This window comes from Dipodomys ordii, unplaced genomic scaffold, assembly GCF_000151885.1.
Source record: "Dipodomys ordii isolate 6190 unplaced genomic scaffold, Dord_2.0 Scaffold53, whole genome shotgun sequence".
NCBI classification, from domain to species: Eukaryota; Metazoa; Chordata; class Mammalia; order Rodentia; family Heteromyidae; genus Dipodomys; species Dipodomys ordii.
This window is the reverse complement of record NW_012267269.1, coordinates 4070454-4096584: the sequence shown is the minus strand read 5'-3', so window position 1 is coordinate 4096584 and position 26131 is coordinate 4070454. Positions and strand designations below refer to the sequence as shown.

Here is a 26131-nt window from a genome sequence, read left to right as displayed (position 1 = left end):
ATTACTTCATCACATTTATAATAACTAGTTCTCACCATATTCCCAAGAGGTGAATTTTGTCACCCTTACACTGACAGAGATGGAAAGTGAAGCTCAAAGGTTTGTTTTTGCCTAAGAACATGCAGCCAGCAAGAAGCTGAGCAGATACCCAAATCCAACTCTACATTTCAAACCTTAGGACCAAAAGTTTTATAGCTCAGCCCTTTTAAATTCTTGGTCTACCTGTTACATAGGTGATCCTTATTTCAAGAAATCCATCCCCAAAGAACAACCCTGCTTGTCCAGCTTTGTCTGAATGAGCCTGATAGGTCAAAGGTGACTCTTTCTTCAATGTTTCTCTTCCCAATTTGAAAAAGTTACTGCTCTCCACTGATGGCATTCTTAGTACTCTAGGAAAAAAATGCTTTTAAGTGAAACTTCTAGTCACTAAAAGGGCCTTTAATTATTAAATAGATAGTAAAACAAACTATAGGGCTCTACCAATATAGGCATTCCATCATTTCAAATGGGAATTCCTTGTAATTATTTTTCTTCCACAGGGTTTTATTTTATACATTGTTTTAGTTTTCTCCGAAGTCATTATATAAATCCCAGTGGAAAAATTCATCTATTGCAGAGCCATAAAATGTTTTCTTAAAAATTCCATCACCCACTTTATTACTGGAAAGCAAGTACAGAAAGACTTACATGTTAAGAGATTTAAGTTTGACCACTGGGACTAATGGAGCCTGGACTTGCAATATTAGTCTATCACAATTATTTTTTAAATGTTTTAAAGATACTCATGTGTTTTCCAGAGGTATACTGAAGGCTCAAGGCTTTGACCAGTTCTAGTTTATCCTATATAACACTAGAAACAACTCTCTTCTTATACAGGATTTTTTTAATAGTCAATTTTGTCATTTATTTTCAAACTTAATATTGCTTTATTTCCTATTTAAATATTTTAAAACATCTGTCAATAAAATAGAAAAGAAAATTTAGGATTAGCTTCTGGCAACAACAGATCTTTCTAAAGAGTTAGGACACCATCACTTCATGGATCAACTTCAATAACCACGCTCAAATATCTGTCCTCTTTGTTGGTTGATGGCCTTTGATCCCAACAGTCTGGTTGGTATCATTTCTTTCTTTCTTATTTCTAGTGACAATTTTAAAGATCTATATAAATACCACCTCCTGACTTCCTCAAATAGAGGCAGTACTCTTCTCTCCTGTACAATATTCGTGTGGTTGATTCTCTCCCCTTCCTCTATTAAAGCCATTTCCCCTGCATTCCTGTACCGATTGTACACCTTTGCCTCCTTATTTTATACTTCTATCACTCACATGCTATGGGTATGGTGTTGTCACAGAATACACACTCCTCTTGACCAATTACATGCACATTTATTATCTAGATTTATTATCTATTTTCTAGATGCTCTGTTGACTGTATGTATTACAATTATCTAGGATAATAAAAATGGAACCCAAGGCACATCTCTGATAGTCTTCATTAGATTTTCTAATGCATCCCCTGCAAATATTTATTTTTAATATGTTTTTGTACAAAGGAATGCCATTTAGCAAAGCAGTTTATGAATGAAATAAATCTTGATCAATGTCACTGGTTTTAACATTCTCACCCATCCCTCTCCTACCCACTCATTCCCTCGCTCATCTTAATTTTCAAGAATATACATTGGATTCTTGGCTGCATTCTCTCCCTCCTGTCTGGTTCATTTGTCCACCCCATTTCCCTTTCCCCCACCCCACCCCTTTTGAGTACTTGCTTCTTGGCACTTTATTTTGTTGAACTTTGACTTTGCCTTTCTAAGAAATTACACTATTTGAATTCTCTCATAAATCTACCATATTTTAGTTAATATGTTTTTATATCAAACTGAAAACTTTCTGTGAAGCCAAGGATATAGCCAAAAAGGCAAAAAGAAAGCCTATAGAATGGGAATTTTTACCAGCTAAACAGCAGATAATGGCCTAATACCCAGAATATACAGAGAACTTAAAAATTCTTAAAATAACTAATAGCCCAATTAATAAATGGACTAATGAGAGACTTCTCAGAAGCAAGAATGGCCAATATAGACATATTGAGATTCCACCTTGCCAGTTAGAATGGCCATTAACAAGAAGGAAAAAACAACAATAGATGCTGGAAAGGATATAGACAAAAGGGAATCCTAATACACTGTTGGTGGAAAAGTAAACTTTTTTTTCTTATTCTTCTTATTGTGTTGGTATTGGGGCTTGAACTCAGAGCCTGGGCACTCTCCTTGAGCTCAAGGTTAATGTCCTATCACTTGAGCTGAAAATCTACTTCAGGCTTTTTAAAAATTGGTTTTATTGGAGATAAAGAGTCTCTCTCATAGATTTTTCGACCTGGGTTGGCTTTGAATCCTGATCTTCAGAACTCAGCCTCCTGAGTTGTTTGAATCACAGGTGCAAGCCACCAGCACCTGGCAAAATATTAATTTTTAATGATTCCCAAGTGATTCAGATATGTAGCCAAATTTGGGAACTATTATGCAACTGAACTTACTGAATTTTGTAACTACTCTTCCTACCTTTTCCACATCAAGTATGGAGGTAGTATGGGCAGTGTGGATTGTATATGTCTGTCTGTCTATGTGCATATGTGGGTCTATATGTATGAAATTCACAGATACAAACATGTAGGAAAGATATATATTCTTGATTAAGTAAGCACTTGATTTTCTATCTTATGGCTAGTGGAAAATACCCCATTTCTTCTCAATAATAGAAGTTATATTAAATATTGCTTGCAGGCCTTTTCTATTCCATCATTGTTTCTTTCCTGATGGGTCTCACCATTCTTATTAAACGCTGTTTTATGTTTATCTTTGACAACCTGGTCTGTAGGTTTAATGTATGGAGTGCTCTGGACAGTTCAATTATGGTTTATTTACCCCACTGTAATTTTTATTTTCCTCACAACAGATTCCATATATGCAGTTATCGCCAAAGGCTAGACTTAAGTAATATGTTTATTAAAAGCAGTTTCCTAAGCATAAGCAGAGATAGAGAAAACCACGTTACCAACTACATGGAAAAGAAGGGCTAGATGACATTGCTTCCTATGTAACTTTTCTGTAATTGAAGGGACCAGCATAACAACCCAAATGGAAGATTAGTGTGGTTTTATACTCTTCCCTTATGGTTGTAGAAAATACTACCATGCCATATTTAAGCCTCCTAGTTGTCCTCAACAAGTCTTCCAGACTTTCTGATGTCCTTGACACTACTAAAGGAAGTAATCTATCTCCACCATAAACCCTGCCATTCTGTTTCCCATTTTAAAGATCAAGATATCATGTCAGATAATTGGGTCTCATTTCCACCAGTGAATTTATTCCCTTGTATTTTATAATGACTTTAGTAAATCTATAACTGTTTACTTTTAAAGTAAAACCCAGCACACACACTGGCAAGTTCTGAGGAGATTATATAGACTAGTACTGCTTTAGTGTCAAATATGTGCTTAAGTTCAATGTCCAGCCTGATGGGATGAATTTGTAAAGGTCAAACATCAGGATGATGACCTCTTAACTCTTCTCAACAAATTATATAACTGCTCTTTTTATAGGATTCTTAGAGGCAGTGGGAACTTAGGGCCTCTTTCTTGCAGCAAAGCCAACCTCTGCCCACCTTGGACCATTTGTCAATAACCAGAATCAAACTTGAAGTCCAAAGAAGCTAGTGAGTGGCTAAATGTTAACTTAATGATACTAATAATCAAGCGCTTTCAAGGACATGTGTCAGTAACAAACTTCCTGCTGTAGGGGTTCAAATAAGTAGCAGCACACTGTCTGTCCTTGTCAGGTTTTGCATTCACAGCATTCACAAACCTTTACATTAAAACCTTTCAGTCCATAGTGGTCTTTCCTTTCACTAGGGATACCTACTTCCATACGTGAAGTGCCTGTTAAATGGCTAGAAGTGCACTGTGCCAAGTTTGTGTTGCACAGATAAAGTTTAATGGGTTTTTATTTTAAGTAATAGCTCACAAATATAGGCTAAAGAATTATGTGTCCCATTTTCATTCCTGAAAATCCAACAATTTGATATTGTTACTGTTACTCTAAGTCCTCACAATACCTTCCCACATGCCCCTCTTCCCACATTTCATTAATGGACAAGATGTTATCATTTATTGAGTCAGGACCACAGAAATACATTTAATACCATATCTTGGCTAAGATCATCTTCTCTATTCTAGTTGCCTGTGTTCAAAGCTAGCTTGGGCAGGAAAGTCAATGAAATTCTTATCTCCAATTAACCACCAGAAAACTAGAAGTGGCGCTGTGGCTCAAGTGGTTGAGTGCTCACCTGAAGCTGAAGAGCTCAGGGACAGCGCCCAGACCCAGAGTTCAAGCCCCATGACCCCACACCCCCCCACACACATACACACAAAGTCTGTGCTCCAAATAAACCATGGTCAAAAGAAATGCAGAGTTCCAGATTTTTTTTTTAAGTTCTCGTATTGTGTGGATGACAAGCCCCAACCAGTTATGGTAACAGGTGATGGATCTAAAATAATTGCCCAATTCATTAACATTTTTCCCTTTCTAAACCATCCTTAAAGAAAATCATAAATGGTTGGCCGGGAGCTGGTGGCTCACCCATGTAATCCTAGCTGCTCTGAAGGCTGAGATCTAAGGATCACAGTTCAAAGCCAGCCCTGGGAGCAAAGTGCTGGTGAGACACTTATCTCCAGTTAATCACCAGAAAACCTGCTGTGGCTCAAGTGGTAGAACTCCCCTTGAGATGAAGAGCTCAGGGACAGCGCCCAGGCCTAGAGTTCAAGCCCCATGACTGACAAAAAATAAAATAAAAAAGAAAAGAAAATCATAAATGGGGTCACATGATCCTCACGGTAGTCCAGGAGAGCAACCATGCCATCTGGATTCATGTTTGCACCAATTAAAAACTGGTAGTTACTGAAATTAGCAAGGATGTGCTTGATTTGCTCTGCAGCTCCTGTCATAAAAGGCTTTACTCTTTCAGGTTTCCTTCTTCAAGTTTGCCTTTAAGTGATTTCATATAATCTTTGATGTACTTTTTTTTGTAGGCTTCCTTTGTGAAACTCCTGCAAGTGATGGTTCATGACAATGTCTACACCAGTGACTATTGTTCTTTTAGTACCTCCACCCTCCAGACCTTCAGTGGAAGCATCTCCAGCAATGAATGAGCCATCAATGCTACCCTCAGTCCTACTGACCATCTTGCCCTCCATCTCCAGGCACAGCCCTCCCGCGATCTCCTGGATCTTGTAGATGTCGAAGAACAGCTCATCGTAGCTGCTGAGGTCTGGTAGATGATCATGAAGGAGGCTGGAGGGTAAAATCAAATAAATCCTGGCCAGAACTACTCTGGGGGTGGGGGTGGAGGGGAGCTGGTGGAAGAGGATTTATTTGATTTTACCTTTGTAAGATTGTAAGTATTGCTTAATCTTTCTCCCTATATGTTTTTTTTCTTGGGTGTGGGGAGTTGGTTGCTTTTAAAGATTCACAAGTGATTCCAGTCTCCAAATAAAATTGAGACCCTGGAGCTAAAAATGTGGGACACCGTGAAGCCAAAATGACCGAGATTTAAATGCAGATTCCATTAGTTGCTGATTATGTGACCATGAATAAGTCTTGTTATTTCTGGTTCTCATCTTTGGCCAACATAGCCAAAAGGTTAATGAGTGAGGCCTGAAAGCATATCAGGAATTTTTAATAAAACACCTAGATGATTTTAGTATGTAGTCAAAATTTAAAATGGCTAGACTGATACTTTGCAGATTTATACTATGATATTCCATGGACATGTTAGCTCAAATCCTGGCACACACAGCTCAGTAATGCTGGTGATTGTTGTTAAAACAGGAGAGAGGGAGCACTGACAGGAGCTAAGGTAGACAAATGAGCTAGAGCTAAGCCATCTGAGATGGCCCCTTTCCGCTGAACTCACTATAGTGAGGGCCTACCTAACCTGGACTCTGAGAGAGATCTGAACTCCCACTCTATAATCGATGGCAAGCTCTGGAACCTAGCTGAATAAAATCAAGGGAAGGAAAATAAACCTGTTATAATCATGCACTCACACAAAACATGGAGTGAGAGAAACATGAACCTAACATAGTAGGAACAAAATCTGCAACAAAATTGATGGGAAGTCAGACCAAAAATGGCGGGAGTTTGGGTGAGATTGGGCTAAGCATATAAGAAGAAGATTAACTTCAAAGAAATAGAAATGAGATACTGAACATTGGAGTTACAAGAGGTAAATATGAAAGCTAGGAGAGTATTTCTATGACTTAAATGAGGTCCTAGTGAGCACATGGATTCATCTGGCTGTGATTGCTTTATGTAGTCTGTTAAATAAAACACTCTCATAGACGGGTCTTGAAGCACCCATTTAATTTAACATTGTACTTCTTTAACATACCTGAAAGTAGACAGGAAGGAAGATACTGTTTAATGTGTATAGAGTTTCAGTTTGGGATGATAGGGAAGTTTTGAGATGGGTAATGATGGTGTTTACACACAGTATGAAGGTACTTAATGCCACCGAATTATATATTTAGAGAGGAATTTTATAGTATTATAATTTATTCCAGAAGGTGGACAGGGAAAAGTATGGAGTTGGCCTTCAAAATTACAATATGACCAAGTAGCTGACAAATGATGAGACAAAAGGGTTAGACAAGAAAAATCATATGTTTGCAGGTCTGAGTGTTCCATGCTGGCACTTCTGGGGAACAGGGGTGAAGTAAGGAATCCTGTATGATGATTCTTATAACTATTATGGTGGACATTTTGTATTTTAGGAGAGAAATAATGTATAGGAACTATGAATAATCCTTCATAGGTTGAAATGAAGACTGGAGCTTGAGTGACCATGAGAAATGATTTGTAAATTCTGGAAGGATCACTGCTGTTACAAAATGGAATTCTATACTTGAATGCTTCACTTTCTTCCTGAAGAACTCACTATGATCATCTGGCCCACCTGTTCTCTGAATGGCTGATGACCTCAATGTGGTTCTTCGAGGTCACTCAGGGTGATAGAGGCCTCTTAAAACCTACTCTAGTAGATTTTCTACTTCATTTCAATGATTCAAGAGCCTTCAACTAGACTTCGTAGGGATAAAATCTCCCTGGGAAAATGGTAGCAAGAAAGATGAGAGAAGTGAGAATTACTCACTAGGAAGGCCAGTCAAGAGCATCTAAGAATGTAATGTAAGAAAGAATAAGAGTCCCTTGTGGATCCATCTATCTTTGGAAGGACAGGAGAGGAAACTTCAAAGAGAGAGTGAGCTGGGAAAGTTCTGGTAAAAGCTGGAATGATTATTGTCTCATTTCCACTGATTCTCTGAGCCATTTTACAACTTCATTACATGAGATTGACCTGCTTGACAAACTTTCCTCAGTGACTACGTCTCTGCCCGAGGACGCGCTCACACACCCTCTAGTTCAATGCTGTTGTGGTCCTATTTCAGGAGATGTCAGCTTTATTTAAAACAATGTTATTCAAAGACAAATTTCCCATAGACATATTGGTATAATTTTGGATTTTGTTCCCAGAGAATCCTCAAATGACTTCCTACACGTGGGGAGGAAAGTTAAAATAACGTACTGAAAATTATTTAAGGAACTTAGTCAAAATAAATGAGACCCAGAGATAGCCAGGGACACTAAAACTCATGTTTTAGGTAAAATGGTGCTGTAGCAAGAACATACGTCTTAATGCCAAATGGGGCTATTCCCCAGGGCATTCAGAATTGGACTATACTCCATTCCTCAGGCAATGTCTAGTTCTGTGATTGGTTAGTCCTAAGAGACCCTGGTTTCTCTGGCTTCCTAGCCTGATCTTAAGGCTTCCAGCCCACCCAGGTTTCAGCTCTAATGAAACTGAGTAAAACCACTAGCCAGGAATGGCAACTACTTTTCAGAAAAGTCCAGAAAAATTTGATGATGGATACTTTATTTGCCAAACCCTAAGTAAACTATCCTTTTCTATGTGCTAAGTCTACTCTCAGTCGAAAGTTGGAGTAGAAAACCAGATTGTCCTTTGCACCTTAAGGGAGTTGTAGGAGACAACTGTCTGTTGGAAGAAAAATGTTCCTTATGTGTCTGGTCGTTTATATCTTATTTAGTGCTTTGTATGTCTGAAATGCTTTAAATACTATAATCATGTGTTTCTCTGGTCATCTAAAATGTTTAATCAGTATATTTTAAAAACTTGTGAGCTTGTCTCTGCAAAGATAAACTAAAGGAAATTGTGCAATCAGTCCTATGAAAGCCTCAATTTGATGACTGAAAGAATGTTTTATTTTAGCCGCTGCCAGGCCAATTCTACCAAAAAGGGCATGACAAATATGTATATACGATTGGCCAAGTTTTCATTAAAAAATGTCATCATGACAACTGGCTGAAAGGATTAACGAAACAAAAGATGAAAATAAGTGAATGAACATTAGTTTATACTTGTTCTACTGGAAATATTTCCTTTCTCCATTTTAAGAGGATGACCTGCATCTTAATTAATAGTTCCTTTCTGGCCCCCAAAAAGTAAGATCTACTTTATGGCTATGGTATTTCTTGTCTTCTTGGGAGAAGTGATAATGATCCACAGAGGAAAAAGAGAAGATGCAGAAGTTACTGAGATGACATGAAGTTAGCAGGAGACCCAAGGGTTCCACGGGAGGTATGCCATGAGTTACTTTAACTTTCAGATTACAGGCATTCCCGTCCCTGTAATTTGAACTCAGACACAGCGCCTCCCAAGATTCCCAGTGTGGGTTGGCAATGGGCTACTCAAAGTGTTGACAAGGACCAGTTACTGGAATTATCTTATTAGATAAGCTTTCCTTTGCTCTTCCTTTGTCCTCAGAAAACAAGGGAAGACTTCTTGATCTCAGGGACCCTTCTTGTTGATGGTGGAGCACTAACTAAATACCATCAGTGTTAGCTACTTTTTCATCACTGAGATAAAACACTTGAGAAAAATCCATTTAAAAAGGAAAGCTTACAGTTGCAGTCCATGTTGAGGCATAGCCTCATAGTAAGGAGACATGGTAAAGCAAAACTGGTCACCTCTGGTGGCCACAAAACAGAGGAAGAAAAGTAGACCTGGGACAAGGTACAGTCTACAAGGCACACCGTCACAGACCCCCTTCCTTCAACTAAGCTACCTCTTAATGGTCCATTCAGCTATGAAGTCATCATGGGCTATACATGAATGAAGTTAGAACTCCTGAGATCCAGTTATCCTAATATTAAGTTAACCGTAATTAAGTACAGAATTCTCAAAACTCTTATCCATTCTCATGGGCTCATACACAATCTATAAATTGATACAATTAAAAGACACAAACTCATAGAAAAAGTAATGAGGAAAGGATTGGGGTGAGATGGGCAGTTCTCCTTGGACACCTCCCCTTCTTTCATGATAGTTATGTCCAGTCCTTGCTCAACATCAATGACTAATATGACCTTGGAAGACTCACTGTTCCCTTCTGGACTACATATGCTTATGTTTAACAGCAACAGAGTGAAAAATACTTACATTTCTTTTCCCTAGTCTCTCATTCTGTCACTCATTCATGATAACTAGAATCTTAGGAAGAATATTTGCATTTGAAAGAGGCTTTTAGGATTTCACAGTTTAACACTAGGAAGTAGGGAAGATATATTTAGCAAGTGGGCCTTTTGCCTCCTTTAACCATAATATTATGCTCAGCTGAGCAAAGTTTATTCCTCACTAGACATAGATATGAAACAGATTATGCCACTGGTAAAATAATGTGCTATTAAAATGAGAAATTTCTTCCAATTATTTAGAAAAAATAATAGGAGACATATTTATAATTTTAGTGTAGTATGCAATGATTTATAGAAACACTTGCACATCATTTCTATGCTTTTATTATGCATGCACTCCAAGAAGAGCTTCTTTCTTTCCTTTAAGAAATCGTTTTGCACCTTGGTATTATTTTAGTAAAATCCACAAAGCCTTGTATTGTTGGCTTCCTTCTAGTGTTGCTTATAAAGTTATATCTTATCATCTCTTATTATATAATATCTTGCATATTATTATACCCTATATTTTGTTTAAAAGGGTATAATATTAAACCCTATTATTTTCTGGCACAACATAGGAAAGAGAAAAGGGAAACTGAGAAGAACAGAGGGAAGGAAGAAAAGAGAAAGCTTTTTAACTTCTATTACATAGCTCTACATTTCTAGTGAATCTCTGTTTCATGAGAGATGGTAATTCACGTACCATGCTAGATATTTTAGCCCATATGGCATGACTCGAGACTATTCTCACTAACACTAAAGGAATCCATAAACACAAAAACTGGTGTGTTTATAAATGCAAATTTCATTACCCAGCAGTCCACTTAATAACTTGAAAGGAAACCGAATACAATTTTGCAGTTTTCTATTATATCCTTCTAAAGCTAATAAAACTCTTTACAAAGTTCACCTGGATTTGAGACATTAATTAATCTCCAGACATCTTTCTTCATAACAAAAAACACTCTATTGACACAGTATAACACATACCATTTGTCAACTTCACATAACTAGTCATTTTTTAGCCTTACAATGCACAGAGAACTCAGCAATCATTAGATGAGCTAACACCTTTTGATGAAAAATATCTGAAAGGATCATTTGTGTTAGTCCTAAACAGAGGTCAAGGTACCATCTTTGTACTACTTCTTGGAGGAAAAAAAAAAAAGTTGAAGTAACAGTGCGGGAGTAATTTTTACCTTACACAGAACTTGGAGACCATGGCAAATTTCCTGATAACCATTCTTTTTAAAAAATATACTTTTATTGTAAAGATACTGTACAGAGGGGTTACAGTTACATGAGTAAGGTAATGAGTACATTTCCTATCAAGCATTGTTATCCCCTCCTTTGTTTTTCCCCTACCATCCCTTTCCTCCTCACCTCCTCAACTCCTCCCTCCCTGCCCTCCAAAATTGTAAAGTTCATTTTCAACATAGTGTCTTGTACATTCTTATTGTGGGCTGCCAAATGGACATGCATATCTCCTTTCTTCCCACCCAGTCCTGAGGTCACTACCCTTCTCCTTAAAATAAGGATGACAAAATGTGAAAATATTCCATGCATAGCATGCCAAAGGTCTAAACTAGATGCATTGCTTTTCAAGCCCACCAAGCTAGAGGATCATTTTGGCACTGGCAATGTGTGCGCACACCGCCCCTGCCCCCTCCACACCTTTGCACCTTCTACATCTGCACACTCCATTTATTTAAAATTCCCTTTCATTTGATTCCCCAACCACTCCCACTCCATTCACACACACCTATTCCCACACCCATTTTACATGTTGTCTCAGGAATGTAGGACAATACAATCTACCAGGTAATCTACGTAATGAATCCCAAATGATTCCCCAGTCTGTGAAGGAAAATGGCTGTGTCACCTGTTTTCTTTCTGCTAGCAAGCAGCAGAGGCTTCCCTTCAGCTTTTCTCGACAGGCCGGTGGCCTCGGCATGCCTTTCATGCTAACTCACCCTGCCTGGCAGGAAACCTTAGCAGCTGTGCCACGCATCACACACACACACAGCAATGAACTGAAGTGCTGTCTTTACAACTCCTGGATGCCTTGTTGCTGGCTGTATCACATCTTGACAGACATGCAATTTAGAAGGTCTCCCTTGTCCCTTCTTCCCCACCCAGGTTGGCAGAAAGCACCCTGGTGTGATGATACATGCCGATGATGATAAACTGAAATATCTTGTGCAGGAAACTCCCTCCATCTTCTCACACTGCAACTATTTGAGGCAATCTAAGTTTTCAACACACTTTTTCCATCCAGAAGCGTAAGTATAAACATGTTTTTCCCCCCAAAGCTTTGGAGATAATGAATTATATAATTCATCACGTTGTTTGGCTAACTACTCCATTTTAGATTTACCCAATCTTCTTTCATTTCTATTAGAGAACTGAACTACCATTACTGTAAAATTTTAAAGTATTATGATGATGTTTAACAACAGCTGATTCTATTGTTCAAGAGTTTATTTTATGCCTGTTATAAGTGGTGGGCACTCTCTGAAGAGCAGTTGATGCAAATAAAATAGGAAGACGGTTGGCACAATGGCTCCAGCCTGTAATTCTAGCTAATTGAAAGGCAGAAATGGTGGAAGCACTTTGAAGCCAATGGGTAGAAAAGTTCAAGACTCATCTCAACCAATGACTGATTACAGAGATACAAGCCTGTTATTCTAGCTACAGGGAACACAATGTCTAGGCACAGTGGCACATGCCTCTCAGCCCTGGAATCCTTGGGAAGCAAAAGTAGCAGGATCACAGCCCAGACTAGTCTGGGCATAAAGAAAAACGTTTACTTCAAAAATAACAAATGCACAAAAGGGGCTAGATGTATGGCTCTACCGGTAGAGCTTCTCTCTAGCAAACAGAAAGCCCTGAGTTCAGTCTCCAGTACCACTAAAACAAAAACATAAGAAGACAGACAAGAAAACAAGATAGCTATGGTACACTGTGTTACAGGAGATAGAGAAGTTCTAAGCTCTAAATGGAAGACTGGAGAAGGATCTCAGAGGAAAGTAATACTGGAGCTAAGTCCTAAAGGACCCAGTTGTTTATACAGAAAAACAATAAGTGATACAAGTGGGTTCCTGAAGGAGGGTCTACTGTTTCTGATTTAAGTGGTTCATTATATTAGTAGTTTCTTAAAAAGTTGAACATGAAGTTTTAATATTAAATCATTTAGTTTAAAGCATTAATTAGAGCATTAATACAACATAACAGCTCAATTTCTAAGTACAGACTAAAAAAATTATATGACCATATGTTCACAGTCTTATTATTTACAATAATCAAAAAGTAGGAATAGCCAGGAACCCATGGCTCACACTTATAATCCTAGTTACCCAGGAGGCTGAGATCGGAGGATTGCAGACTGAAGCCAGCTGGGGCAGGAAAGTTTATGAGACCCTTATCTCGGAATAACCACCAGAAAACTGGAAATGGCCTTATGGCTCAAAGTGATAGAGTGCTATCCTTGAGTGAAATCAAAGCTCAAGGATAGTATGCAGGCCCTGAGTTCAAGCCTTATGACTGACACAAAAAAAACCCAAAACATAGAAACAACTAATATATTTATTTTCTGAGTGAGGAAAACCATGGTACTATCATGATATATTAAAAAACATATGACATATATAGCATATACTTATAATATTTGGCATATTTTATGGAATATTTATGTGCTATAAGTATACATATTATTTAGAATTTAATTATACTATAATTTATATGCTATGAATACATAGTAGTTGTATGCTATAACTATTACTATATTACTTACATATTATTATATTATTACATATATTTAATATAATCTTCATATGCTATATATGTAATAAATATACACATAATGTATATTATTATAACATCATAAAATATATGCTTCATGTTATATTATTGAATACACAATAGTCTATAATATATACAGTAGTATATTATTAAATTACATAATAATATACAATAATTATTCAATAAGGCAAATGAATAGTGCATCCAAGATATAACATCAAATAACCTTAAAGACTTAAGCTTAGCCATATGATTATTTTTCTGTGAAATACTCAGAGCAGGAAAATCCATGAGGTAGATAATTAGATTGGTGTTTGCTTGGAGCTAAGGAAGGAGAGCTTAGGTAATGTCAGCTAAGTGCTACAGAGGCTCTTATGAGTTGATAAAAACATTCTTGTTAGTAGCATGTATCTCTAGCCTCCAGCAGCATCAGCGGAACACCCTCCACCCAGACCTGACCTCCACCCTATCCTTCACAAAGATTTGTTAGGAAATGGAAAGACTTGGAAAAAATTATATTAAGTGAAGTAAGCCAGACCCAAAGAAACATAGGTCCCATGGTTTCCCTTACTTGGAATATCTAGTATATGTATGAGTCAAGCAGAAAAGGTCAGATAAGGTGATGTTAGGAAAATGAACCCTTAGATATGTATTCAAATGTTTTTTTTTCTTTCATGCACTTGTTTCTAATGCATTTATAGATTATTTCTTTGTTGCTTTGTATGTCCCTCCCCCACAGTATAACCCCTGCTTTCACTGTATTTGATGTTGGTATAATTTGTGGAGGGGAAGTGGAAAACAAGTCGTTTAAATAGGGATACAGGTGGACCCGTTGCAACAATGAGAAGTACAAGTTGTCATGTCGAAAACAAACTTTACAACTTTGGTGGGGAGGGGGGAGGATTGGGGCGGAGGCTGGGAAGGGATGGGAAGGGGAAACAAAGGAGTAGGTTACAATGCTTGATAAGAAATGTACTCACTATCTTGCCCATCTAATTGTAACCCTTCTGTACAGTATTTTCACAATAAAAAATAAAAAGAAAGAAAAGAGAACTCCCAAGACAATATGATGGAAATTAACTGTACAACTTGGAGGGGGTGGGCTGGGGGGAGGACAAGAGGAAGATAAATGAGGGAAGGGGTAACAAGTTTGACAAGAAGTATACTCACTACCTTACATAGGTAACTGTAACCTCTCTATACATGACCTTGACAATAAAATTAAATTTAAAAAAATTAAAAAGAAAAGAATACTCTCCCGAGCCTCCCACTGGTTTCTGCAGGATAGGTCCATATACTCTCCATGCAGATCTAGCTGTGCATGCAGAGTACCTCCCACCTCTAGCCCCAATGTTATAAGGATGCCCCAGAATAGGGAGGAGCACCATTTCCCCCGTGGGGGAGGTGGCCTTGTCAGCCTCAATAAAACTCCTTTTCCTGTATGTGACTGTGTCAGTGGTCTTCTGGGATGGGTGCTTTTAATTCTAAAAAGTTTTAGAAGTGTGATTGCAAGTGTTGTGTGCAAGGTAAGTTTGAGAGTGGGCAAATAACAGAAGTAGTCACCAACAAAACTCACTGTTGTAGGGTTTGTATTTGCATAGCAGACATGTACCATTATTTTCATTTATGTTTTCTCAGAGCAGGAATCTCAGGCATCTTCCTCTTGTGTGGTATGTTTGTCATACACAGCTACCTCACACATACCAGGCCCATGATGGGGCATGGTTGACTGGGAATAATCTAAATAGTAACTGAAGTCATCTCTGTTTTAGTACTTACCTTTCACAGGATTTCACAAAATTTTATTTTTCTTGTAAGTTTTCGGGTTTCTTAAATAGTCTACAGTGGATTTGTATTACTTTTGTAACTAGGGGAATGTATTTTAGTAGTTTTTAATAGGTCATAGTAATATACTTGGCTTCATTTCTAAGTTGTCATTTCAGCATCTGTATTTGTAATAAAATAGCAGGTGGGTATTGCAATCACATTGCTGGATTCATTAATAACACAAAACAACTTAGGTTGAGATTTGTGTCTGCTCACCTGTCATGATACTCCAAGCTGTCTTATAAAAAAATGGGAATCATTTCCAACACACAGCTTACTTTGATACATAGACTTTCTCTCGTTATGTAGATCTGTCTATATGTGTTTAGGCAAGAGGGAGAAAAGTTCCTGATGACATTTTGCAAATACCAGTTGATTTCAAAACTATTTCCTTTTCCTAGAGCCAACTCTATTCTTTGGAAGTCTCATACCATCTGCCATCAATAAAACAAACCTTATCTTAAAACATGTTTTTTGAAATGTCATTGCAGTGCTCCACCTATTTTCTTGTGAGAAATAAAAAGAGATTTTGTTTGACTGCTACATTCTGGAAGAACAGACTATGTTTCTATGTATATAGTCTGTGTAAGAAAAGGGTTGGAAGGGCGGAGTCTAAAGACAGTATGTATGGATCAAGAAATTTAGCATCAAACATGCAAATCATGATTTTGTCAGCTCTGCTTCATTGTTGATTTTCAAGTTATATTATGTTTTATTAATTAAAATTTTAACATATATGTTCTAGCTTGGTGCTTCTCAAACTATACAAATACATACCTGTAGATACATATACATATGTATATGTATTCACTTATATGTACATATTTATATGAATTTTCATAATATCAAGTTAAAATGTAGATTCAAATCCAGGAAGTTTGTACAAATACAAATTTGTGTCTATTCATGCTTAATAATAATACATATTCAGAAAAATCATAATGTAATTAAAAATAAAAATACTAGGAATTGTATATAAATGTGACATTTTGTTGGTTTTGAGGCTTGAATTCTGGGTCTGGGTGCTGTCCCTGAGCTTTACTGCTCAAAGCTAGAGCTCTGCCACTTTGAGCCACAGTGCCACTTCCAGTTTTCTATTGGTTAATTGGAGATAAGAATCTCAAGGGCTTCCCTGCCCAGGCTGGCTTTGAACTCTGATCCTCAGATTTCAGCCTCATGAGTAACTAGGATTACAAGGCATAAGTCACCTGCACCTGGCAGATGTTACTCATTTTTAAATTGAGAGTGTTCCATAGCTAGAGGCTTATTAAAAAAAAAAAAAGGTGACATGAAGTTCTTGGCCTATAATCCAAGCTAATTGAGAGGATGTGGGCTCAGGACCAACCTTGGCGAAAAATTGTAAGAACCTTTTTCAACCACCAAACCAAGCATGACATAGAATGCCTGTGATCTTGGATATCTAGTTAGAGACCAGTCCCAAAAAAACCTGTGAGAGGGCTGGGAAGGTGGCTCAGTGGTAGAGCGCTTGCCTTGCGTGCATGAGGCCCTGGGTTTGATTCCTCAGCACCACATAAGCAGAAAAAAAAAGCTGGAAGTGGTGCTGTGGCTCAAGTGGTAGAGCACTTGCCTTGAGCTGAAGAGCTGAGGGACAGTGCCCAGGCCCAGAGTTCAGACCCACGACCAGACCCCCCCAAAAAACAAAACAAAACAAAAAACCTGTGAGACTCTACATGAAAAATTACTAAAGTATAAAAGAGTGCATTGTTCAAGTGCTAGAATGCTTGCCTACCAAGTGTCAGGCCCTAAATTAAATCCTCAAGTAATACTAAATTTTATTTTGCTTGTACGTTTTTGGGTTTCCTAAATATTCTATAGTGAGTCTGTACTACTTCTGTAACTAGGGGAATATATTTTAATAGTTTTTTAATAGGTCATAGGTAGTATACTTGGCTTTAGTAGTACTAAATAAAAAATAAACATGGCTGTGGTAGCCAAGCTTTCAAGATGGGTCCCCAATATTCCCTATTTCTTGGATTTCACTCTCCTCCAGTCCTCTCCTAGATAGTTTATGGGATAGCATGTGGTGAACAGGATTGAGTAATACTGATGCTTATACCCTTTCAGAGAGAGATCAGGTCCTAATTACTTGCTCTGGAAGAAGCCAGCTGCCATGTCATGGGCTTTCCAATGGAGAGGCACACCTGATTGCAAAAAGTACCTCCTGCCATCACACACATGAATGACCTCAGAAGGGGCTTCTGTCACCCAGGTAACTCACCATATGCCTGTAGCCTAGTCTTCCTCTGTACCTTTAGGGAGCCTGCTCCATCACTACCCAGCCAAGCTGCTTCCAGATCCTGACAGTTCAAAAAAGTCTGTGGTTTTAAGCTGCCAAATTATATTTGTTACATAGCATTAAGGAACAAATACATTGGCAAAAACAATATACAGAGGAAACAATGAATCCTTGTAAAATTGGTCTAGTGGCCATGAGAATTTTAGAACTCTCACAGTTAAAAAGAACACTCTGTGTAATGAATGAAGAGGATTAGTCTTTTTCTGTCACTTGGAGAGCAGGGTGGGAAGAGGTGAGCATGCAGTCAGACCCTTCTCACAGGGATCCACCCTGAGCACCCCTCCTGGCAACCTTATCACTATGAGCCCTTCCAGTTCGGCAGTCCACTCTGCTCTCCTCCAGAAACTGGCCAATGATTCAAGTGGTAGGACGCACAACTCCTCCTTTTCCAAAACGTACCATGCCAGTGGAGGAAAGCAACCCCATGTGATGATAGGCAGAAAGCTAAAAATCCTAATGCTTATCCTACATGCAAACTAAGCATATTGGGAAGACAAGAACCTTTCATAATAAGAGCAACTGCTTGTCTGCTTTTCATTGCAGCTCTGATCTATCTGACTGTCTGTCTGTCTGTCTGTCTATCTACCTATCTATGAGTTAACATAATTCTCATATCCATGGAGTGGTTTCCATGATTATTTCCATTCACAGATGAAGAAATGCCAGGTTAACTTGTTTCAAGTTATGCAGTCAATATGTGCAAGACCAGCGTAGCTCTCAAGTATACTGTTCCCCTCTAAAACAGCAAATGATTGCTGTATTAATATGCTGTTCACTCAAAATCCTCAAGGAGATGACATACTTAGCATCATTCCCTTCCTCCATTATCTTCCACCTTGGTTAAGGAATGAGAGACTCATCCCTCATCTCCCAGGGATGCTAGCCAACATAGAAGTAGTGGTACTCTCAAATCATCTATGATGTTTATAGAGGAAGATGAGTTTAAAGAAGTCTGTGAGGAATTGGTTCCTTTCTGCACCAAACTTGAAAGTTCAAATGACACTCCAGCTTCTTCAGTCCCACCTAATTTTAAGAGCTGAGCCTAGAAGGATAAAACTGTCCCTTCTGTATTTTGTGAGTTTCATATTTGGCCATGCTGTTTCTATGTTTATCTTTGTTTCTGCTCCTTGGATCCAAAGTTTTCAACCTTTCCCCCCATTAAAGGCGACTGCAGGCTGAGAGTGGGTTGGCCCCATACTCTCAGCATACCAACTACATCATGAGTAATGACTGGGTGCTTTCATTTAGGGATGAACCTAACAATAGGATTGAATCTAGCTGCCATATGTTGCCTACACTGAACTCCAAACAAGGTGGAAAACACTAGACCTGTGTTCTTGGATACTGTAGCCTCAAGGACTGTTTATTGCTCAGTATCTTAAATTAAAATAGGAGATCTCACACCCCTGTCCAGTACATATCTCCTGCAGTTAGAGTGGAATCCTTCTGCAACAAGTCTATTCCTTCATTTTTAACAAGAATCACCTAGTAAATTCAAATTATTGCCCATCTTTTCTTTTTCTGAAAAGCAAATGAATCTTTAAAAAATTTCAACCAAGATATAAATAAACCTTTTAGATTCTCACAACAGAAAGATAATTTACAAATTCATCCTTATCTATCAGATGTTTACTTCTAAGTTTGCTTTTCTGTTTTAGGCAACTGTAGATCCATGGTGGGATTTCATTGTTATGGTGGGTGCTTGTTTTAAAACTTTGCTTTTAAGACTATAAAACTGTCAATAATTAATCATTAGAGCAACATACAGCATATATTTTCATCACTATGGCTAGCCATGGGAAGGCAGCGCAGCCAAAGACAGTCACAAAAGAGATGGCCAGACTCTCATGCCGTGTGTGTTGTGTGTGTGTGTTGTGTGTGTGTGTGTGTTGTGTGTGTGTGTGTGTTGTGTGTGTGTGTGTTGTGTGTGTGGTGTGTGTGTGGTGTGTGTGTGTGTGTGTGTGTGTGTGTGTACATGCACACGCAGGTCCTGGGGCTTGAATTCAACCTGGTTATTATCTTTGACCGTTCTTACTCAAGGCTAGTCTTCTACCATCTGAGCCACAGCTACATTTCCAGCTCTTTTTGTGTGTGTGGCTAATTAGAGGTAGAGTGTCAGAGACTTTTCTGCCCAGACTGGCTTCAAACCACAATCCTCAGATTTGAGTAGCTAGGATTACAGGCATTGGGCAATCAGCACTCAGCGCTCAAGAATTTTAAAATGCATTTATTTGTTTAAAAATAATGATCATGTATTTATTGAATATCTACTGTGTCAGACACTATTTTTAGGATATTTCAAAAAATAAAACAGATAAAAGTTCCTAACCTGAAGAGTATACTTTCTAAATGTGGGAGATAGAGCATTGTCATAATAAAAATGTATTAAATAATAATATATTAATTATAGCTAGTCTTCTGCATTCACAGTTTTAACTGTCTCTATTATACCAACATCAAAGCCATTTTTGAGTAAGAAAACTGAAATTTAATTCCTTATTCTGAGTTTTGAACTTCAAAGTGAGACATATGTGACATCCTCATGGAATGGAAGTATTTTAAATCAATATCACATTTACACTCCTGAAAGAATAATGACCAGGAACTAGTGAAAATTTTACCACAGGTTTTTAACTCAATGGGAAAAGAGGAGACTTTTAAAAAATGCAGAATCACACTATTGCAGTATGATTGGGCACTGGGGAAGCATGAATAAAACATATGTGAACCAAAAACACAATATGCAGAAGAAAATGTTGTCTATACTGACCATGTACATTTTTTGCCATTATTGCCCCCAAAACATAGCATAACAATTGTTTAATGCGACATTTACACCATGTGGGAATTCTAAGTAATCTAGAAATAATTTAATATATATAGGAGGATATACATGGGTTGCCTGAATGTATTACACTATTTTATAGAAGGTATTGGAGCATTCTTGTATTTGTTATCTGTGAGGGGTCCTGGAATAAATCCCTCACAGGTTCTGACTACCAATTATATTTTTGTTAGGTGGTAAGCTCCTGGATAAAGAAAGTAGAAGGGATCTTGGGAGTAGTAGAAAAGTCTTATTTTAGTAAGACAGGAAGACTAATTAACAAAGTGAATTCAGGTTTAAAGGATGTTTTTGATGTTGGTATAATTTGGGAAGCAGAAGGGAAAAACGAATTGTTTAAATAGGGATACAGGTTGACCCATTGCAACAATGAACTGTACAAGATGCTATGTTGAATAACGAAGTTTACAACTTTGGCGGGGTGTGGGGGTAGGGGTGGAGGGGAGTATAGTTGTGGAGATGGGAAAGAAGGAATGGTAGGGGAAAAACAAAGGAGGAGGCAACAATGCTTGATAAGAAATGTACTCATTACCTTGCTCATGTGATTTTAACCCCTCTGTACAGTATTTTCACAATAAAAAACATATTTTTTTAAAAAAAGGATGTTGAAGGGACTTGTCTGTTGGGAGGAAGAGCTTTCTAGACAGTAGAAACCAGCCAATGCAAAAGACCCCAAACAAGCATGTGCTTATAGATAAGAAACAACAGTCAGCTTCCTTGAATAAGAAGCACAGGTGAAAGTATCAGGAGGGGATGAACGGAGGCCAGCTGTGCCAAGCCCTGGAAGCCATTTTAAAGACTTTGAAGTTAACTCTGATAAGGAAATCTACTACAGGGATTCCATCAGAGTGATGACATTGTATGACAACTTTTTACTGGACTTTTTTGGCTGCTGAATATGGGCTAAAGCATAAGCACTGAGACTCTTATAGTGACCCAAGTAGTAGAAGAAGGTAGTTCAAAACAGAAGGCAGTATGAAGCAAAATAGGACTGACTAGATTCTGAGCATACTCTAACAATGCAGATAGGATTCACAACCAAAGTATGAAAAAGAGAGATGTAAAAATATGACTCCAAGGTGTAGGCATTTGAACTTGAAAGTTGGGCTTCCTCAGCCAAGATGGGGGATGGATACACACAAGGAAGATGGTTGTTACATGCATTTAAGTTTGAGATACCCATTAGAAAAGGAGAGGTCAAGAAGACAATTTGCAGAGTCAGAGAACAGAAGTTTGTACTTGAGAGATGACATTTTAATAAAAACTGCATATTTTGGTCACAAAATAAGACACCTGCTATCTAAAGGACAGGCTCACCCCATTCAATGATCCATATGCCTTGTGAGATCTGACTTGTGAGATTACCACTGTTTGCTGAAAACCAATGATGGGAGGGAGAGAGTTTCTATAGCACCTTGAGTAGAAGACCATTTCTATGTAATAGGTTAGCCCAACAGAGACAGATATGTGTGTCAAACAATATCCCAGGAATGGAGAGCCTTTGCCTGAGATGAAAATCTCATTGAGAATAACCAATAGAACTGATAGAAATCTAATGGTGTTATTCCTTCCCAAAAATGTATCTCAAGAGAAAAATCCTATGTAAAAGCAATTTTATCTTTTCTTTCTGCTTCTCACTGTTCTTGAAGCTATTGACCCTCTCACTATGATCTGTCAATATGATGCAACTCTTTAATTGTCCATAAATGCCTACATTCAGACGCTATTCAAGACAGAATCTATGTTCCCAAATACTATTCAAAACAACAGCTTTATGCCTGAAAGGAAATTGTCTTTGCTTTGATTTGTGGGATAAATGGGTGGTGATAAACAGCATGGCATCAGAATCCAAGCTCAATTAGATATACACTCCACACCAATGACAGCTGTGAGACCATTAGTAAGCTACTTAAACTCTCAGCCATACCATCAGTCTGTAAAACAAAGCTAATCACAGTGTTCACTCTGGGCTTGATCATTAATATTAATAATAAATGTATTATCCAGAAAAATCATTAGAAATGTGCCCTGAACACACAATAAGTCCTAGAAGTATTCAGTCAATAAATGAAATCCTGATTTTCCTCCTTTAAAATATGCCTTGTTCTGCATACTACTGCCATTGGTGCATGGTTTTCATAGTTGTTATAGCTTTTCAGAAACTGCTGGCAGCTCTTAAATGTTTTTGAGTCTTATTCCCATAATTGCAGACTTGCTTCTCTCTCCAGCTCATCTCTGAGTTCGTTTGTGAGGCATGCTGGGTCCCTCTGCCTGCCTTCCTGCCTGCCTTCCAGAAATTGCCTGCAGCATGCCTGGTGAATTTCCAAGCTCCCTCCAGTCCAGCCAAGTAAGGTTTAGTGTTATTTTTCATCACCTTGACGTCAGTGAGAAATATCACTAAATTAATGCAAAAAAGATGTTCAATAGGATTTCATGAATAACTCAAAGCCCACTGCAAATACAGGATTGTCTGTGATGTTTCAAATTGATGGGAATCTATCTAGGGATTTCTAGCAATTCATAAACCAATTTCAGCTGACCGATTTAAAGTTTTGTTTTGTAAAACCTGACAAGTTCAGTGAAAGTAGAGCCCTTTCTAGACAAACACTCTCAATTGATTGAATTATGGTTGACAACTAATGAATACACAGCAGGTATCAGCAAAATTCCCTTATGGAGAAAGCTGACCACGGTCACTTGCATCCAAATGGCTTGCCTTACAACAGGACAGAGAGAATTGGCTCTGCCTCATTAGACCTCCAATGATTTCTGAGACCCGCATCCCCATCAGCCCTCACCACTGGCTTTGTATCTGCCTTTACCTTCATGTTCAAAAGGTATCCCACTTGTACTCAAAGCTGGAAAACTTTCTCTGATGTTTCTTATGAACTGAATATGAGTCAGCTTTAGCTGCTTGCACATTATATGCATATATGTACAAATCACAATGAATCTCATTTGCACACTGAAAAATAGTAGGCAATATTGAAGACAGCAAGGTTCAGCCCAAACTGTTATCAGAGTTAACAGGGTGAATGGAGAAGGGTACAGGTTGAGGCAGAAGAAGCCACAGTCCCAGTCTTCGGCTTTAACAAGTCATTGGTACAATTCTTGAAATAGAGCTGGTATAAAGAATGTATGATAAGAGATGATAGATCTTGAGCATCTAGGTGAAGATAATGTGCTAGTCATCTTTCTATTACCATATGAAAGCACCTGTGATAATTAACTTATAAAGGCGGAAGGATCATTTTGGTTCATGGTCTTAGACATTCCAGTCCACAAAGGGTAGGTGAAGGAAATTGCTTCTAGGCTTTTGGTAGGAGTGCTGGATGCAGTAACAGGAAGCATATGGTGAATTAAACTGCTTACCTCATAGAGGGAAAAGAGCAGAACTATGGGAGGTGAGAAATAAATATTCAAATTATGCTTACCATATGGTAATTACTGTTCTGACACGTCTTAATATTACCTCTAATTATTTTATACTGCTGATATTCATGTAAGTATCAAGTAATGGTAATATAATACATATAATAATATCAGCAGCTAATGCAACAACTTTATGAAGTATGTGCTGTTGTTCTACTTTAAGGATGAGAAAACAGAAACACAGAGAAGTAAAAACCTTCTCAAGTTCGTTGTTAGAGAACGGTTAAGGAGATTCCTCTGTTGTATAAACCAAGAAAGAAGACAAAATATCATGACTGTAAGGCATAGGATGGGAGTTTGTGATAGGTCAAGATTCATAAGAAACTCTTAAGTGACAAGAAATCAGGAGATAAGAGATCAGCGTCTTCTAAGAGGGTCAAAGAGGAAAGGCCTTAATCATTAGCAAATCCCATGGAGAGCTGAAGTAACAGGAAGACTAAAAGATATTAATTGGATTTCATGCATGAAAACAGAGTATTTTTTTTTGCCAGTCCTGGGGCTTGAACTCAGGGCCTGGGAACTGCCCCTGAGCTGCTTTTGCTCAAAGCTAGCACTCTACCACTTGAGCCACAACACCACTTCTGGCATTTTCTGTGTATGTGGTACTGAGGAATTGAACCCAGGGCTTCATGCATACTAGGCAAGCACTCTACCAGTAAGCCACATTCCTAGCCTCAGAGCAGTTTTAATGGAATGATGCTGAACAGCCATTTAACTCAAATAGTCTCCCTTTGCACTGCACCTAGTTTTATTTTCTAAGATGTGGTTATTATCCAAGGTAAAAATCTTTCCGTTATATCCCGCCACCTCAACAATCCCTGCCATTAGTCCCTGAGAGCTCAAATATCTCAGATGGTCTGCCATGTCTTCCAATTGCCTTCTTTATTGCTCTTAATCTCTGTTTCTTGTCAATTGTCACCTGCTCCTTACAATCTAATCCTAACAAAAAGAATTGTTTTGCTGAGTACATCATCTTTGCTCAGAACTCAGCTCTCATACATATTTCTCTACTCTTAATCTTATCCACCTTCCAGATAATTTCATATGCATTCAGATTCAATCAGGAGATCAGTCTGGAGCTAGATATTAGAACAACTGGGTTGGGTAGAGTAGTTCATACCTATAATCCCATATACTCAGGAGGCAGAGATCAGAAGGATCACAGACTAAGGCCGGCCCTGGCAAAAATTCACAAGACTCTATCCCAACTAGTAACTGCATGTGGTAGTGTACACCATCATCTCAGATTGTTGGGAGGACTATAGTTCCAAGCCAATCAGGAAAAATGATCATCAAGCTCCCATCTCAACAGAAAGAAACAAAACCCAAACTGGGTGGGGGGTGGAGGTGGTATGTGCCTGTTACCCCAGCTATGGTGGAAAGGATATATAGGAAGATTGTGGTCCAGGCTTTTCTGGACAAAAAGTGAGAACCGTGTCTTAAAAATAACCAGAGCAGGGCTGGGAAGGTGGCTTGAGGCCCTGGGTTGGATTCCTCAGGACTAAATAAGCAAAAAGAAAAAAGCTGGAAGTGGTGCTATGGCTCAAGTGGAAGAGCACTAGCCTTGAGCTGAAGAGCTGAGGGACAGCGTCCAGGCCGAGAGTTCCGGCCCCATGACCGGACCCCAAAAAAATAAAAAAATTAAAAAATAACCAGAGCAACAAGATCTGGAGACACAGCTCCAGCAACAGATTGCTTGCCTGAGCAAGCATGAAGACTTAATTTCAAGCATTAGCACCACACACATACACACAAAAGGAATAACTAGGATTTCCTATCAGCTTGGCAGTTACTGATCAACCTTACAAGTGATTGTTCTTTCTAAAAACCTATTTTCTCTTGATGAAAATTTGTCATTTATTCAACGAGTATATATGAAGCGCTCTCTCATATCCCAGGTCCTGTACCAGGCTGTAGAGATGTAGCAGTGGTTAGATGGAACCTCTGGCTGCATAAGATGTAAACTAGAAGGATTAGTTAATACTGACCTAGTAAATCCACCCACAAACCCCTATTAAATGAAACAACTTCTCTGTGTATATTAGCATTGTCTCCTACTCTACAAGCTTTTGCTACAGTGTATATCACTATAGTGTAATGATTGGTTTTCTGGGTGCTTTTACCTAAGCCAAGTCCCAAACAAATGACCAGACAGGTACTGAAGTACAAGAGGTTTTAGGGAGATGGTATCAGAATGCACAGGTGAGAAAAAAATGAGAGAAGAGAGGGAAGAAACCCAAACAAGGATTGTGTTCATCAACAAGTATTTGTTATGGGCAGTTCATCCTCATTCTCCCTTCTATCTCACTGAGAAACTGTGTA

The 26131-nt window shown here is 38.3% G+C and overlaps 1 pseudogene; it reads right to left on the bottom strand.

Annotated features, from left to right (window-relative positions):
- Positions 1 to 4559: 4559 nt before the first annotated feature.
- LOC105989003 lies at positions 4560 to 5326 on the bottom strand (annotated as a pseudogene).
- Positions 5327 to 26131: the final 20805 nt, after the last annotated feature.